The sequence below is a fragment of the Epinephelus fuscoguttatus genome, linkage group LG23 (genome assembly GCF_011397635.1).
Source record: "Epinephelus fuscoguttatus linkage group LG23, E.fuscoguttatus.final_Chr_v1".
Classification (NCBI taxonomy): Eukaryota; Metazoa; Chordata; class Actinopteri; order Perciformes; family Serranidae; genus Epinephelus; species Epinephelus fuscoguttatus.
The window spans coordinates 4,161,409-4,177,977 of NC_064774.1; the positions used below are offsets into that span (position 1 = coordinate 4,161,409).

A 16,569-nucleotide genomic window follows, 5' to 3' on the forward strand; every position below is an offset into this window, starting at 1 on the left:
CAGGCTTTGAGGACACGCCCACTAATGTCGTCTGGTCCAGCCGCTTTCCTGGTGTTTACACTTTTAAACACCCTCCTCACGTCACACTCCGTCACAGTGTGTGTCCTCCCCTACGGCTGGGAGCACAGCAGGCAGTCGGTTTCCCGACTCAAAGCGCGCAAAAAAGTTATTGAGTTCGTCAGCCAGAGAGGTGTCGGCACTCACCGGTATGGGGTTCCATTTGTGCCAAAAATATGTCGACACGCGCACTGTCTATTAAACACTGAACTCTCCTTGTGTCATTTGACTTTGTCATTACATCGTGTCGTCATGCTGTGTCATTTGACAAAGCGTTGTTATGATGGGTTGTTTGACAGTGTCATTATGATGTGTTATGTTGTGTTGTCTTGCTGTGTATTATACTAAGTGTTGTTTGACAGTGTCTTTACGTCGTTACTACGTGTCGTTACTATGTGTCGTCTTGATGTGTCGTTTGACAACGTCGTTGCTATGCGTCGTTACTGCGTGTCGTTGCTATGCGTCGTTACTATGTGTCGTCTTGATGTGTCGTTTGACAACGTCGTTGCTATGCGTCGTTACTATGTGTCGTCTTGATGTGTCGTTTGACAACGCCGCTAAGGCGCGCCGCACTGCGTCGCTGTTGCGCGCCGTTACTATGTGTCGCCTTGATGTGTCGCTTGACAACGCCGCTTGCTAAGGCGCGTTACTATGTGTCGCCTTGATGTGTCGCTTGACAACGCCGCTCGTTGCGCGCCGCTTTGACAACGCCGCTGGCGCGTCGTTACTATGTGTCGCCTTGATGTGTCGCTTCACAACGCCCTTATGCCTGGCTACCGCGGTGGCACCGGGCGCCCCTTTCCCGACTTACCCTTTGCGGTCGGCGGAGGAATCACGATCTGCACATTAACTTCACCTATAGCACTGGCGAGGGACACAGTCAGTACACACACACACACACATAATTCAAGTCCCCCCGCTGCAACAGGTGACACGCAACCATAAAAATACTTATTTCGATTTAACACTGGTTTTACAAAAATATGAACATGCATGGATAATATTACACATAGGTTTTGAGAATGTTCACAAAAATAAAATATTTAAAATAAAATACATGATAATATGTGGAACACATTGACACAGCTACACAATAAACATTAGTCAGAGTGATCAGAATTTATTTAAATGTTACAATACAGTAATGCAATAAAATAATAATCAAGGGGCATCATTGTTAATCACTGCTTTCACACAAAATTACACTGCAAACACAGGGCCAACAGTCACCAGTGTCCACTCAACTTCAAAGTTTACTGAGCACCTCATGTAGTTGGCTTTAAAGATACCATTTCATTTCAAAAGTAACACAAATAACAAAAACATTGATTAGACTGTATTTCACTCCAAATAAATCTGAACTGTCGTCTTCTTTTGTATAATGTTCTTTGGTATAACAAGAAAGTAAGCAACGATCTCACACGCAGTGAAAAATCTTCTAAAATACTCTATGTTTTTATTTCCACCAAGTCAGATGCACAATGAAAATGATACATGGTTTTAATTTTTTTTTTTCTCTAAATAAAAAACAGAAAAGTGTGGTGTGCAAAAGTATTCACCCCCCTTTACTCTGATACCCTTAAATAAAATCCAGTGCAACCAGTTGCCTTCAGAAGTCACCTAATTAGTAAATGGAGTCCACCTGTGTGTAATCTAATCTCAGTGTAAATTTACAGCTGTTCTGTGAAGGCCTCAGAGGTTTGCTAGAGAACGTTAGTGAACAAACAGCATCATGAAGCCCAAGGAACACACCAAACATGTCAGGGATAAAGTTGTGGAGAAGTTTAAAGCATGGTTAGGATATGAAAAAATATCCCAAGCTTTGAAAATCTGACAGAGCACTGCTCAATCCATCACCTGAAAATGGAAAAGAGTATGGCACAACTGCAAACCTACCAAGATAATGGCCGTCCACCTAAACTGACAGGCAGGGCAAGGACAGCACTGATCAGAGAAGCAGCAAAGTGGCCCATGGTAACTCTGGAAGAGCTGCAGAGATCCACAGCTCAGGTGGGAGAATCTGTCCACAGGACAACTATTAGTCATGTACTCCACAAATCAGGCCTTTATGGAAGAGTGGCAAGAAGAGAGCCATTGTTGAAACAAAGCCATGCAGTTTGCCACAAGCCATGTGGGGGTCACAACAAACATGTGGAGGAAGGTGCTCTGGTCAGATGAGACCAAAATTGAAGTTTTAGGCCTAAATGCAAAACACTATGTGTGGCAGAAAACTAACACTGCACATGACCCTGAACACACCATACCCACTGTGAAACATGGTGGTGGCAGCATCATGCTGTGGGGATGCTTTTCTTCAACAGGGACAGGGAAGCCAGTCCGAGTTGATGGGAAGATGGATGGAGCCTAATACAGGACAATCTTGAAAGAAAACCTGTTAGGAGTCTGCAAAAGACTTGAGACTGGGGCGAAGGAAGAATGGGCAAACATTTCAGTCTCTATATGTGTATCGCTGGTAGAGACTTACCCCGAAAGACTTGCAGCTGTCATTGCAGCAAAAGGTGGTTCTACAAAGTATTGACTCGGGGGGGGTGAATACTTTTGCACACCACACTTTTATGTTTTTTATTTGTAGAAAAAAAATTAAAACCATGTATCATTTTCCTTACACTTCACAATTATGCAACACTTTGTGGTGGTCTGGTCTGTCACATAAAATCCCAATAAAATACATTTACATTTGTGGCTAAAACGTGACAAAATGTGGTACAGTTCTAGGGGGGTGAATACTTTTGCAAGGCACTGTACATTACCGTGTGCGTTGAACCTCCAGGAGATGCTCTGCCCCTCACAGGTAATATCTATCAGATATTACTTGATACAGATGTCTCTTGATGAAGACAGTGGGCTCTCTGGTGTCCGCTCTTGCAGTTGGTGATCTTTCTCAATGGCTGGGTCGATGGGCATTCTGTGCAGAGGCAGACAGAGTGATAAACTGACACAAAGACATCTCTGTGTGTAATGACATTATGATAGTATTAGACTCCAACATTGTGACCACAGATACAGCAACGGTTCAGACATTTGGTGCGGGGAAACTGATGTGAGAAAAGTTAAGTGCTACGGACGCTTCCCGTCGCATATCAATGTGATTACAATAGCAAGCACCGGGTATGTCAATGCTGATTGCGGATTCAGGATCATCGATCACCATCGGAGGGAAAACGGTCCTCCTCACGTGAGTACTGCTCATTATTTGATAGGGATACGCAAAGAAACACGCACATCTGTGAAATAAACAGTATCTGCCATGTTACACTTGCGCAATGATGACACTGACAATGGGATTACAGCCAACAATAACACAGTAACAAACAACGCAACTACAACTGCCCAGAAACTAAATGAATTATTAATACACAAAATAACATGTAATAAGGCTACTCACTAACAAACGGCTTACTGTATATGACCCACTCACATCACATCAGCCACTGAACACAATACTGTATGTAGGAGACTCAGTCCACAGCTAACGTGCATGACGTGCCCTGATTACCTACCGAAGCTAGCGCTACTTAGCTGTTTCATTTTCTCATGTTTATAACCTTGTTAACATCAAAGCATGCCACTGACTAATCACCCAGTGCGCTATCTGGTTTCCCCTCGCCCGTTGTAGGGGCTAATGGCTTCAGTGGGGTGATAGCTGAATGTGAGCGCGCACGCTGCTGGAGTCCTGAATAGCGGCGGTAACGTTAGCTTGTTTGTTAGCTTTGCCGAAAACGCACACCACGCTTTGACAATCTGAACGCACTGCATTTCATTTAAAATAGCAATGACTACAATACAGTGTCCTTCGCCGTGTCTTCAATATGACTCTTACCATAGCGCATTTACATCAGTAACGTTCCTGTAAACGGGTGGAGAGACGGTGAACCGGGGGAAACTGACGACGAACTGCTCCACACACTCTTGCGCCACTCTCTGTTGTTGTTCTCCCGCCCCCCAGCCAATCAGTAACCGAGGAACTTGACGTTGCCTCATGACTGACGAATAAATGGTCGAATACAACAAACAGCAGTGTAGGATGTACAATAAGCAGGCTAGCTGTCAACACACGTAAATAGTTGCAGACAAACACTATTTTACACATTATATGACTATAATAATAACAAAGATCTCATCAAGCAAACGTTTTAAAAAAATATATATAACTAAACTGCAATGTTGATAATGTGGAAAATTCTTTAAGAAAAATGTTACGGGAGTATGACTTTAAGATCAAGATTCAAGATTCAAAGATTTATTTGTCACATGCATTGTACAAGTACAGCAGCACTGAAATAGAATTGCAAACCAAATATTAAATAAAACAAGATGGGAGATATAAAGAGGAGAAAGATAATTACATAACAGACTCACCTCCAAACACACCTCCAGGCTGTGTAAGGGCTATTTGACCAAGAAGGAGAGTGATGGAGTGCTGCGGCAGATGACCTGGCCTCCACAGTCACCGGACCTGAACCCAATCGAGACGGTTTGGGGTGAGCTGGACCGCAGAGTGAAGGCAAAGGGGCCAACAAGTGCTAAACACCTCTGGGAACTCCTTCAAGACTGTTGGAAAACCATTTCAGGTGACTACCTCTTGAAGCTCATGGAGAGAATGCCAAGAGTGTGCAAAGCAGTAATCAGAGCAAAGGGTGGCTATTTTGAAGAAACTAGAATATAAAACATGTTTTCAGTTATTTCACCTTTTTTTGTTAAGTACATAACTCCACATGTGTTCATTCATAGTTTTGATGCCTTCAGTGAGAATCTACAATGTAAATAGTCATGAAAATAAAGAAAACGCATTGAATGAGAAGGTGTGTCCAAACTTTTGGCCTGTACTGTGTGTGTATATATATATATATATATATATATATATATATATATTCTATTTAATTTAAGTCTGTTATGTAATTATCTTTCTCCTCTTTATATCTCCCATCTTGTTTTATTTAATATTTGGTTTGCAATTCTATTTCAGTGCTGCTGTACTTGTACAATGCATGTGACAAATAAATCTTTGAATCTTGAATCTTGATCTTAAAGTCATACTCCCGTAACATTTTTCTTAAAGAATTTTCCACATTATCAACATTGCAGTTTAGTTATATATATTTTTTTAAAACGTTTGCTTGATGAGATCTTTGTTATTATTATAGTCATATAGTGTGTAAAATAGTGTTTGTCTGCAACTATTTACGTGTGTTGACAGCTAGCCTGCTTATTGTACATCCTACGCTGCTGTGTGTTGTATTCGACCATTTATTCGTCAGTCATGAGGCAACGTCAAGTTCCTCGGTTACTGATTGGCTGGGGGGCGGGAGAACAACAACAGAGAGTGGCGCAAGAGTGTGTGGAGCAGTTCGTCGTCAGTTTCCCCCGGTTCACCGTCTCTCCACCCGTTTACAGGAACGTTACTGATGTAAATGCGTTATGGTAAGAGTCATATTGAAGACACGAAGGACACTGTATTGTAGTCATTGCTATTTTAAATGAAATGCAGTGCGTTCAGATTGTCAAAGCGTGGTGTGCGTTTTCGGCAAAGCTAACAAACAAGCTAACGTTACCGCCGCTATTCAGGACTCCAGCAGCGTGCGCGCTCACATTCAGCTATCACCCCACTGAAGCCATTAGCCCCTACAACGGGCGAGGGGAAACCAGATAGCGCACTGGGTGATTAGTCAGTGGCATGCTTTGATGTTAACAAGGTTATAAACGTGAGAAAATGAAACAGCTAAGTAGCGCTAGCTTCGGTAGGTAATCAGGGCACGTCATGCACGTTAGCTGTGGACTGAGTCTCCTACATACAGTATTGTGTTCAGTGGCTGATGTGATGTGAGTGGGTCATATACAGTAAGCCGTTTGTTAGTGAGTAGCCTTATTAGGGACCTCGGCCTGAAAGGGCGAGGACCCTCTTGTTCTTGTAGTGTTTATTATTATTATTATTATTATTATTATTGTTTCTTTCTTTCTTTCAGCGTACGTGACTTTCAACTGGAATTTGACCCCCTAAACATGCTCGAAAACTCACCAAAATTGGCATACCTGTCAGGACTGGCGAAAAATTTTATAAACTGATGAAATTAATCTGAAAAGTGCCAAAATGGGCTCTCTAGCGCCACCTAGAAACACAAAAATGGCCGCTGCAGCCAGTAGGAACGTCGTAGGAAGATCAAACCAAAACAGCCTCGTTCGTCTCATCAAGACCTACAAATCACGCGCTCGCACCCATGACCTAACTCCAACAGGAAGTGAGATATTTCCCTTTCAAAATAAGAGTTTTCCTCAAAAAAAAAAATTCCTTTAAAAATCAACTAGTCTGACACCGTTTATCGTATCGGCTTCAAACTCGCACACATTATTCTTCAACGTGTCCTTATCAATTATTGTGCGTAACTTTTTCAATCCTCGACTGGTTTGGATGTTATGACGCGTTTCAGGTGATGTGCGCCAAAACCTCCTGAGGATTTGTTGTGCCACCTAGACACACTAAAATGCCCGCTGTGACGGGTAGGAACCACTTAGAAAGACCAAACCAAAACTGTCTCGTTCGTCTCATAAAGACCTACAAATGTCGCGCTGCAACCCCTGACCTAACTCCAACAGGAAGTGAGCTGTCGGTCTTTGAATGTAAGATGGCGTTTTTCACAAATTCTGTCGATCAAAATTATTTGCTCCTACACCGTTTATCATAACTGCTTCAAACTTGCACAAATTACATCTCTTACCCGGCTGAACATTACTTGTCAAGGACTTTGTCATAACTTGAACGGTTTGGATTTTAGAAGCGTTAGAAGGTGCAGGACACAACTCCTCATGATGATCTCTGGAAGAAAAGATGAGGGCCAACACACTGTAAACCTGTGATTAAGGTGACATTTTTCAGTCCATAGACATACAAGCTTTATATGTTTGCGTTCAGAACAAATTTATCTATCTGGTGATGTTTTTAGATTGAAGATGGGACCCACGGTTTGGCATCTGGAAGCATTTGTTTGAGAAAGTTTCAAGCCATTCTGCTCTGTGTGTGAGCTGCATGCAGTCCTTAATTAGCATAACAAAGGCTTCACTCTGACAGTCTGTGTGTCAGAGTGAGTGTGTATGTGTGGTCACACACACATGAGGTTTTAAATTACTTTAAAAATGACCTTAAAAGTATTTCCATGTATTTTATCAATTTTATGTCTCTGAACCCAAGAGACTGACCTGGAGGGTTGCAGTAAATCACCTCATTTCAAGTACAAGTCAGTAACAGTGTTACAAACATCAGGAAAGAATATACATCTTTGAGGAAATGTTACATTCAACAACACAGTAGTCTCATCAAACACCTGTCTTTTGATGTAATTGACAGAAAAATTAAATGCTGTGTATTTGATGCATACAACATTATGTATACTGAGTGCAATCTGTAACTTTGTCTGCCACAAACAGGAAGTATGTGAACATGTGAGATATGTCAATATGTCAGCAAACTCTCTCTCTCTCCCTCCCTGTCCCCCCGGCGCTGGCGGTCTCTCTCTCTCGCTCTCGTGTGTCCTGTTACTGCATGTCAGTAACTCGGCCTCTTCTTCAGAGCCTTTGTGCTCCACTGTCTTGCAGGTTAACTTCTATCACAAACTGTCAAAGTTTCATTAGGTCACATGGCTTATGTCTACAAATTGCAAAATATACGCTCACACCACCTTCATAAGAACCCTTTACAGTTTTTAAAATTGAGTTTGACTTATGATCCTGGCTATTGTGGTACAACATGTGGGAAGTATATATTAATATCTGATGGTATACATATGTGACAATAATCATATGTGTGTAATAACAGGAGAAGTATGGCACACACAGACAGACACGGACACACACACACACACACACACACACACACACCAGTCCCTATCCCCCCCTCCCTCTCTCTCTCGCTCTCTCTCTCTCTCTCTCTCCCCTCTCCGTCCTCTTTCTCTCGTCTCTCCCTCTCCGCATGTTGAGAACTCGGCTGTCTATGTCTGTCTGTCTGTGTTTCTCATACTTCTACTGTTATTATACACATATGATTAGTGTCACATATGTATACAATCAGATATTAATTCAACATATTGTACTATAGTTGCCAGAATTATAATTATAATATTATTACTTTTATTAATGTTGTTGTAAGCTACATTATGTGCAATAAACATTTGGGAGCTGCTATGACAGATTGCCAGTCTGATCCTTGTGCACAGTGTTATTAAATCAAATAAATATAAAAACGACAGAGGTTTGATTTGAGCTGAGGATGAATTTGTGCAGTGTAATATTTGAACGTTAAGACAAAAAGTGATGCTCAAAGAAATGACTGATCTGCAAAAATTCAGTAACTTAAGACAGTCCTGAGTAACAAAGAAATGTGCAGCAGGTTAACTTCTATCACAGCGGTGCCTGGCTGGTGACATGTGAGGTTGTGTTGCTGCTGTAGTGTGAAATGCCTGCTGATTTTGTTATCATTACTTATTAGTCAAACTGAGCTTGAAGTCACCTAATGACATGGTCATTAATTAGCATAACAATGGCTTCACTCTGTGTGTGTTTGTGTGTGTGATGTTATTTGAATGTAAGGTGACGTTTTTCACAAATTCTGTCGAACAAAAATTATTTGCTCCTACACCGTTTATCATAACTGCTTCAAACTTGCACAAATTACAGCTCTACCCCTGCTGAACATTACTTGTGAAGGACTTTGTCATAACTTGAACAGTTTGGATTTAAGAAGCGTTAGAAGGTGCAGGACACAACTCCTCATGATGATCTCTGGAAGAAAAGATGAGGGCCAACACACTGTAAAATTGTGATTAAGGTGACATTTTTCAGTCCATAGACATACAAGCTTTATATGTTTGCGTTCAGAACAAATTTATCTATCTGGTGATGCTTTCAGATTGAAGATGGGACCCACGGTTTGGAATCTGGAAGGATTTGTTTGAGAAAGTTTCAAGCCATTCTGCTCTGTGTGTGAGATGCAGCTCTCATCAATTAGCATAACAAAGGCTTCACTCTGACACACTGTCAGAGTGAAGTGTGTGTGGTCACACAGACATGACAGTATAACATTTACCAAACTCATTCCTAAAACTTTGTCATACATATGTGACAATAATCATATGTGTATAATAACAGTAGAATTATGGCACACACAGACAGACACGGACACACAGAGACACACAGACAGACACCCACACACACACACACTCCACTCCCTTTTATTATACACATATGATTAGTGTCACATATGTATACAATCAGATATTAATTCAACATATTGTACACACACTCCACTCCCTGCACCCCCCCCTCTCTTTCTCTGTCTCTCTCTCTCTCTCTTCCCCCTCTGTCCTCTTTCTCCCTTTTCTCCCTTTCTGCATGTCTAACTCGGTCGTCTATGTCTGTGTGTGTTATACTTCTACTGTTATTATACACATATGATTATTGTCACATATGTATACTATCAGATATTAATTCAACATATTGTACCACAATTGCTAGAATTATAATTTTAATATTATTCCTTTCATTAATGTTGTTGTAAGCTACTGTCATGATCATCTCTCCTGCATCTCTCTGTCTCCCCTTCTGTCTCATGGGGTCCTGAGGATAGAGGGATGTTGTATGCTGTAAAGCCCTGTGAGGCAAATTGTGATTTGTGATATTGATTGATTGATTGATTGATCGATATTTGTTTCTTGACTCAACAGCATTCAGTGACAGTATTTCAGTTACAGATGTAGTAAATTTAAAGACTCTGCAATGTTGCACCATTGCTCACTCAGAAATATTAACAAATAATTTGCAATATTAGGCTATAGGAATTATGTTCCATCAGTGTGACTAATAACATCATTGATAGAGATTATTAGTCATTGATAGTACGTCTTTGAAGCGTCATAAAGATTTTTAAAATGTAAACAATAAGACCTACATATTATGAGCATTAAACATTTCAGAGCTGATCTGACAGACTGACAGTCTGGTCCTTGTGCACAGTGTTATTAAAACAAATAAATATAAAAACGACAGAGGTTTGATTTGATCATCACACATGTCAAAGTTTCATTAGGTCACATGGCTTATGTCTATAACTTTCAAAATATACGCTCACACCACCTTCATAAGAACCCTTTACAGTTTTTAAAATTGAGTTTGACTTATGATCCTGGCTATTGTGGTACAACATGTGGGAAGTATATATTAATATCTGATGGTATACATATGTGACAATAATCATATGTGTGTAATAACAGGAGAAGTATGGCACACACAGACAGACACGGACACACACAGAGACACACATACACACACACACACACACACACACACACACACACACACACACACACACACACACTCCACTCCCTATCCTCCCTATCCCCCCTCTCTCTCTCTCTCTCTCTCCTCCCTCTGTCCACTTTCTCTCGTCTCTCCCTCTCTGCATGTTGAGAACTGGGCCGTCTATGTCTGTCTGTCTGTGTGTGTCATACTTCTACTGTTATTATACACATATTATTAGTGTCACATATGTATACAATCAGATTTTAATTCAACATTTGTAGGTCTTAGTATATATTTGTGTCTGTTTGCTGCACTTAGATCCTCAAAGCAGCCAGTACACATCACTCAAGCTTTCACTAGGTCACATGATTTCAATTGAATATGGATGTGTTGTTTGATCATCACACATGTCAAAGTTTCATTAGGTCACATGGCTTGTGTCTACAAGTTTCAAATTATAAGCTCACACCACCTTCATAAGAACCTTGCATTTTTAACCCTGCGGGCCCCCCTTCGGAACGGTGTGAACAACAGAAAAATATTAAATATTAACATATTTCTCTACATTTTTTTGCTTAAATCTTTTAAGCAACTTGTTCTCAGATTATGCATATCTAATATTCATTCCTTTTGAGGATTTTCACAATATATTTGCCATTTTATTTACATGAAGTCACTGTTACTTTAATGAAAAAATCAGGAATTAAGATTAACTATATACTAAATGTTGGATGGATTTTTTTTATTTTATTTTTCACAGTGTGTGAGATGTGAATGATAAATAACAACACCAATTTTGATGCATTATCATTTTTGGGGGCTGTTTATATTTTCAAATAAAAATTTACACTTTTCCCTTTCTGGACTTTTTTTTTACTTTGTTGAAAAACAACCATAAAAATATTAATTTTTTTTTTTTTATTTTTAACTCCTAGTCAGAGTATACATACCAAATATTCATTGTGGGTGTACGTATGAGAGAGAAAGACAGGGAGATATAATATATATATATATATATATATATATATATATGTAGAGAGAGAGAGAGATGGAGAAAAAAAATAATGTAACCTTAGAGCAACCTGCAGTTCATAATTTGCAAATTTTAGCAACACAATTACACTCACACACACACAGACACACACACACTCCACTCCCTGTCCCTCTCTCTCTCTCTCTCTGTCTCTCTTTCTCCCCCCTCTCTCCTCTCTCTCCCTTCTCTCCCTCTTTGCTTGTCACTAACTGCCGTACTGCATGTCAGTAACTCGGCCTCTTCTCCAGAGCCTTTGTGTTCCACTGTCTTGCAGGTTAACTTCTATCACAGCGGTGCCTGGATAGTGTGGTGTGTGTGGTTGTGTTGCTGCTGTGGTGTCAAATGCGTCCTGCTGATTCTGTTATCATTAGTCATTAGTCAAACTGAACTTGAAGTGCCTGTGCTGTCACCTAAGTACGTGGTCATTAATTAGCATAACAATGGCTTCACTCACAGACACAGGCCTGTGTGTGTTTGTGTGTGTGTGTTGTTTGATCATTGCACATGTCAAAGTTTCATTAGGTCACATGGCTTAGGTCTGCAACTTGAGCTGGGGGACGACGGCGGAGGGCCGAGGTCCCTCCCAACGCTGCTTGCAGCTTTAATTACATGTTATTTTGTGTATTAATAATTCATTTAGTTTCTGGGCAGTTGTAGTTGCGTTGTTTGTTACTGTGTTATTGTTGGCTGTAATCCCGCCGTAGCAGCGAGTTAGCCATGTCTAAAACATAAGACACGTAGAGACACAGAGAACTGATACTCATCGGAGACTGTGTTTCTGTTCGATTTGCATAAAATCATTTGGCACCTGCATGGACAGTGTCATCATTGCGCAAGTGTAACATGGCAGGTACTCTTTATTTCACAGATGTGCGTGTTTCTTTGCGTATCCCTATCAAATAATGAGCAGTACTCACGTGAGGAGGACCGTTTTCCCTCCGATGGTGATCGATGATCCTGAATCCGCAATCAGCATTGACATACCCGGTGCTTGCTATTGTAATCACATTGATATGCTACGGGAAGCATCCGTAGCACTTAACTTTTCTCACATCAGTTTCCCCGCACCAAATGTCTGAACCGTTGCTGTATCTGTGGTCACAATGTTGGAGTCTAATACTATCATAATGTCATTACACACAGAGATGTCTTTGTGTCAGTTTATCACTCTGTCTGCCTCTGCACAGAATGCCCATCGACCCAGCCATTGAGAAAGATCACCAACTGCAAGAGCGACACCAGAGAGCCCACTGTCTTCATCAAGAGACATCAAGTGCTGGCAGGAGTAAGTGTCAGTTTCTGTAAGAATATAGTTTAACAGTTTTTCCATCTGCGTTGGTTGCAAAATATCTGTGATTCTAAGGTGCATCATTGTTGACAGCAAATCTCGAGGAGCCACACGAGAGCAAAGCTGTAGGAGATAAAGATTTTGAATATGTCCTCGCTACATCTGATAGATATTACCTGTGAGGGGCAGAGCATCTCCTGGAGGTTCAACGCACACGGTAATGTACAGTGCCTTGCAAAAGTATTCACCCCCCTAGAACTGTACCACATTTTGTCACGTTTTAGCCACAAATGTAAATGTATTTTATTGGGATTTTATGTGACAGACCAGACCACCACAAAGTGTTGCATAATTGTGAAGTGTAAGGAAAATGATACATGGTTTTAATTTTTTTTCTACAAATAAAAAACAAAAGTGTGGTGTGCAAAAGTATTCACCCCCCCTGAGTCAATACTTTGTAGAACCACCTTTTGCTGCAATGACAGCTGCAAGTCTTTCGGGGTAAGTCTCTACCAGCGATACACATATAGAGACTGAAATGTTTGCCCATTCTTCCTTCGCCCCAGTCTCAAGTCTTTTGCAGACTCCTAACAGGTTTTCTTCCAAGATTGTCCTGTATTAGGCTCCATCCATCTTCCCATCAACTCGGACTGGCTTCCCTGTCCCTGTTGAAGAAAAGCATCCCCACAGCATGATGCTGCCACCACCATGTTTCACAGTGGGTATGGTGTGTTCAGGGTCATGTGCAGTGTTAGTTTTCTGCCACACATAGTGTTTTGCATTTAGGCCTAAAACTTCAATTTTGGTCTCATCTGACCAGAGCACCTTCCTCCACATGTTTGTTGTGCCCCCCACATGGCTTGTGGCAAACTGCATGGCTTTGTTTCAACAATGGCTCTCTTCTTGCCACTCTTCCATAAAGGCCTGATTTGTGGAGTACATGACTAATAGTTGTCCTGTGGACAGATTCTCCCACCTGAGCTGTGGATCTCTGCAGCTCTTCCAGAGTTACCATGGGCCACTTTGCTGCTTCTCTGATCAGTGCTGTCCTTGCCCTGCCTGTCAGTTTAGGTGGACGGCCATTATCTTGGTAGGTTTGCAGTTGTGCCATACTCTTTTCCATTTTCAGGTGATGGATTGAGCAGTGCTCTGTCAGATTTTCAAAGCTTGGGATATTTTTTCATATCCTAACCATGCTTTAAACTTCTCCACAACTTTATCCCTGACATGTTTGGTGTGTTCCTTGGGCTTCATGATGCTGTTTGTTCACTAACGTTCTCTAGCAAATGTTACGACTGCTGTCGTAATTTCTTTTTATTTGTGTTTTGCTGCATGTGTTCTCTGTGCGTATTGTTTTCTGTATGCAAATAGGTGTGTGCCATAGCCCGGCGGTGATTGGTGGATTGGATCTGTCCTCGTTTGTGATTGGCTGCAGCTGAGGGCGTTCGGTTTTTAAAGGACCAAGATGGCACCTGCTTCGAGCTAGCAGGCAGACCCCAACTTCCTCCTCTCCCAACCGGCCACAGCAGTTTCTGTCAAAATCTTTATTGTGTAGCAGATGTAGGGGTGGACCGCCAGTTTTGTTACCCTTTTTTTCTCCTGTTTATTTAGTTAGGGAGGTAAGCTTTTTGTCATTTGTTTTTTTTATTTGTTTGGTTAGGTTATTTACTTACTCCCTGGGCAGGATTGTTTTTGTTTGTTATTTTGGCCTTAGTCCACCCTGAAGCTATTATTTCAGTTAATTGTTATTTAAACATTGTAAATAAATTTGTACTATTGATCGTTCTGCACGACTTTTTCATTGTGGCTACTTGGGACTTGGGGAAGATGGGGGCCTTTCATGTTGTGTCCCAGACACCCCTAGACTGGGCATAACACAAACCTCTGAGGCCTTCACAGAACAGCTGTAAATTTACACTGAGATTAGATTACACACAGGTGGACTCCATTTACTAATTAGGTGACTTCTGAAGGCAACTGGTTGCACTGGATTTTATTTAAGGGTATCAGAGTAAAGGGGGGTGAATACTTTTGCACACCACACTTTTCTGTTTTTTATTTAGAGAAAAAAAAAAATTAAAACCATGTATCATTTTCCTTCCACTTCATAATTATGCACCACTTTGTGTTGGTCTGTCACATAAAATCCCAATAAAATACATATAGATTTGTGCTTAAAACATGACAAAATGTGGAAAAGTTCAAGGGGGATGAATACTTTTGCAAGGCACTGTATATAGTACCCTACCACCACGCCTAAATTGTCAGCCACAGGGTAATGCCCTGTACTTCATATTTGTGTCATTATTTTTCAGCGGTAATTGTGTCACTCACTCTGTCGCTAATACTTGTTGCATGTGCATTGAATGCTGAAATGTGTTCATCTAACAACTATAGGCTTTTACTTTGAAAGTGGAATTGTCAAATCCAGCCTGTTACACTACACTGGTTGCACATGTACGTATGGTACATGTGTTTTGGAGACTGATTTTGCTATGTAGTTTTTTTTCCCTCTGCAGGTTTTGCCGTGGAGTGTCTGTTCAGGGCCAAGTTGAGTGTGACCACAAGACTGATGGGTCCTGTGATGTGTGCTACCTTTGTTTCTATGTCCTTTCCTGTCTTTTGATACAGATTGTGTCAATTGATCATGAAACTCCATTTGGAAATGTGTAATTTGTCTTAAACACTGCTGTTAACGGTTTGTTTGTTCACCACAGGGTGGCTGTGGGTAACTGTGACGTCACCACTTTGGTGTGAGCGCCATCCTTGGGCCACGCTAGTTCAGTTCATCCTTCAGTCCGTGAGGAGGAACCCAAGAGACACATGGAAAAATTGTGCATCTGACTTGGTGGAAATAAAAACATAGAGTATTTTAGAAGATTTTTCACTGCGTGTGAGATCGTTGCTTACTTTCTTGTTATACCAAAGAACATTATACAAAAGAAGACGACAGTTCAGATTTATTTGGAATGAAATATAGTCTAATCAATATTTTTGTTATTTGTGTTACTTTTGAAATGAAATGGTATCTTTAAAGCCAACTACATGAGGTGCTCAGTAAAGTTGAGTGGACACTGGTGACTGTTGGCCCTGTGTTTGCAGTGTAATTTTGTGTGAAAGCAGTGATTAACAATGATGCCCCTTGATTATTATTTTATTGCATTACTGTATTGTAACATTTAAATAAATTCTGATCACTCTGACTAATGTTTATTGTGTAGCTGTGTCAATGTGTTCCACATATTATCATGTATTTTATTTTAAATATTTTATTTTTGTGAACATTCTCAAAACCTATGTGTAATATTATCCATGCATGTTCATATTTTTGTAAAACCAGTGTTAAATCGAAATAAGTATTTTTATGGTTGCGTGTCACCTGTTGCAGCGGGGGGACTTGAATTATGTGTGTGTGTGTGTGTGTGTGTGTGTGTGTGTACTGACTGTGTCCCTCGCCAGTGCTATAGGTGAAGTTAATGTGCAGATCGTGATTCCTCCGCCGACCGCAAAGGGTAAGTCGGGAAAGGGGCGCCCGGTGCCACCGCGGTAGCCAGGCATAAGGACGTTGTGAAACGACACATCAAGACGACACATAGTAACGACACATAGCAACGACATAGCAACGACACGCAGTAACGACGCATAGCAACGACGTTGTCAAACGACACATCAAGACGACACATAGTAACGATGCATAGCAATGACGTTGTCAAACAACACAGTAACGACGCATAGCAACGACGTTGTCAAACGACACATCAAGACGACACAGTAACGACGCATAGCAACGACACGCAGTAACGACGCATAGCAACGACGTTGTCAAACGACACATCAAGACGACACATAGTAACGACGCATAGCAACGACACGCAGTAACGACGCA

At 41.0% G+C, this 16,569-nt stretch overlaps 1 long non-coding RNA gene across 1 annotated transcript; it reads left to right on the top strand.

The window, feature by feature from the left end:
• The first annotated feature begins 5,406 nt into the window (after positions 1 to 5,406).
• LOC125883816 (uncharacterized) lies at positions 5,407 to 15,727 on the top strand. Its single transcript, XR_007448597.1, has 4 exons — positions 5,407 to 5,499; positions 12,583 to 12,680; positions 12,777 to 12,900; positions 15,203 to 15,727. It is a non-coding gene; the product is annotated as an uncharacterized LOC125883816 (long non-coding RNA).
• Positions 15,728 to 16,569: the final 842 nt, after the last annotated feature.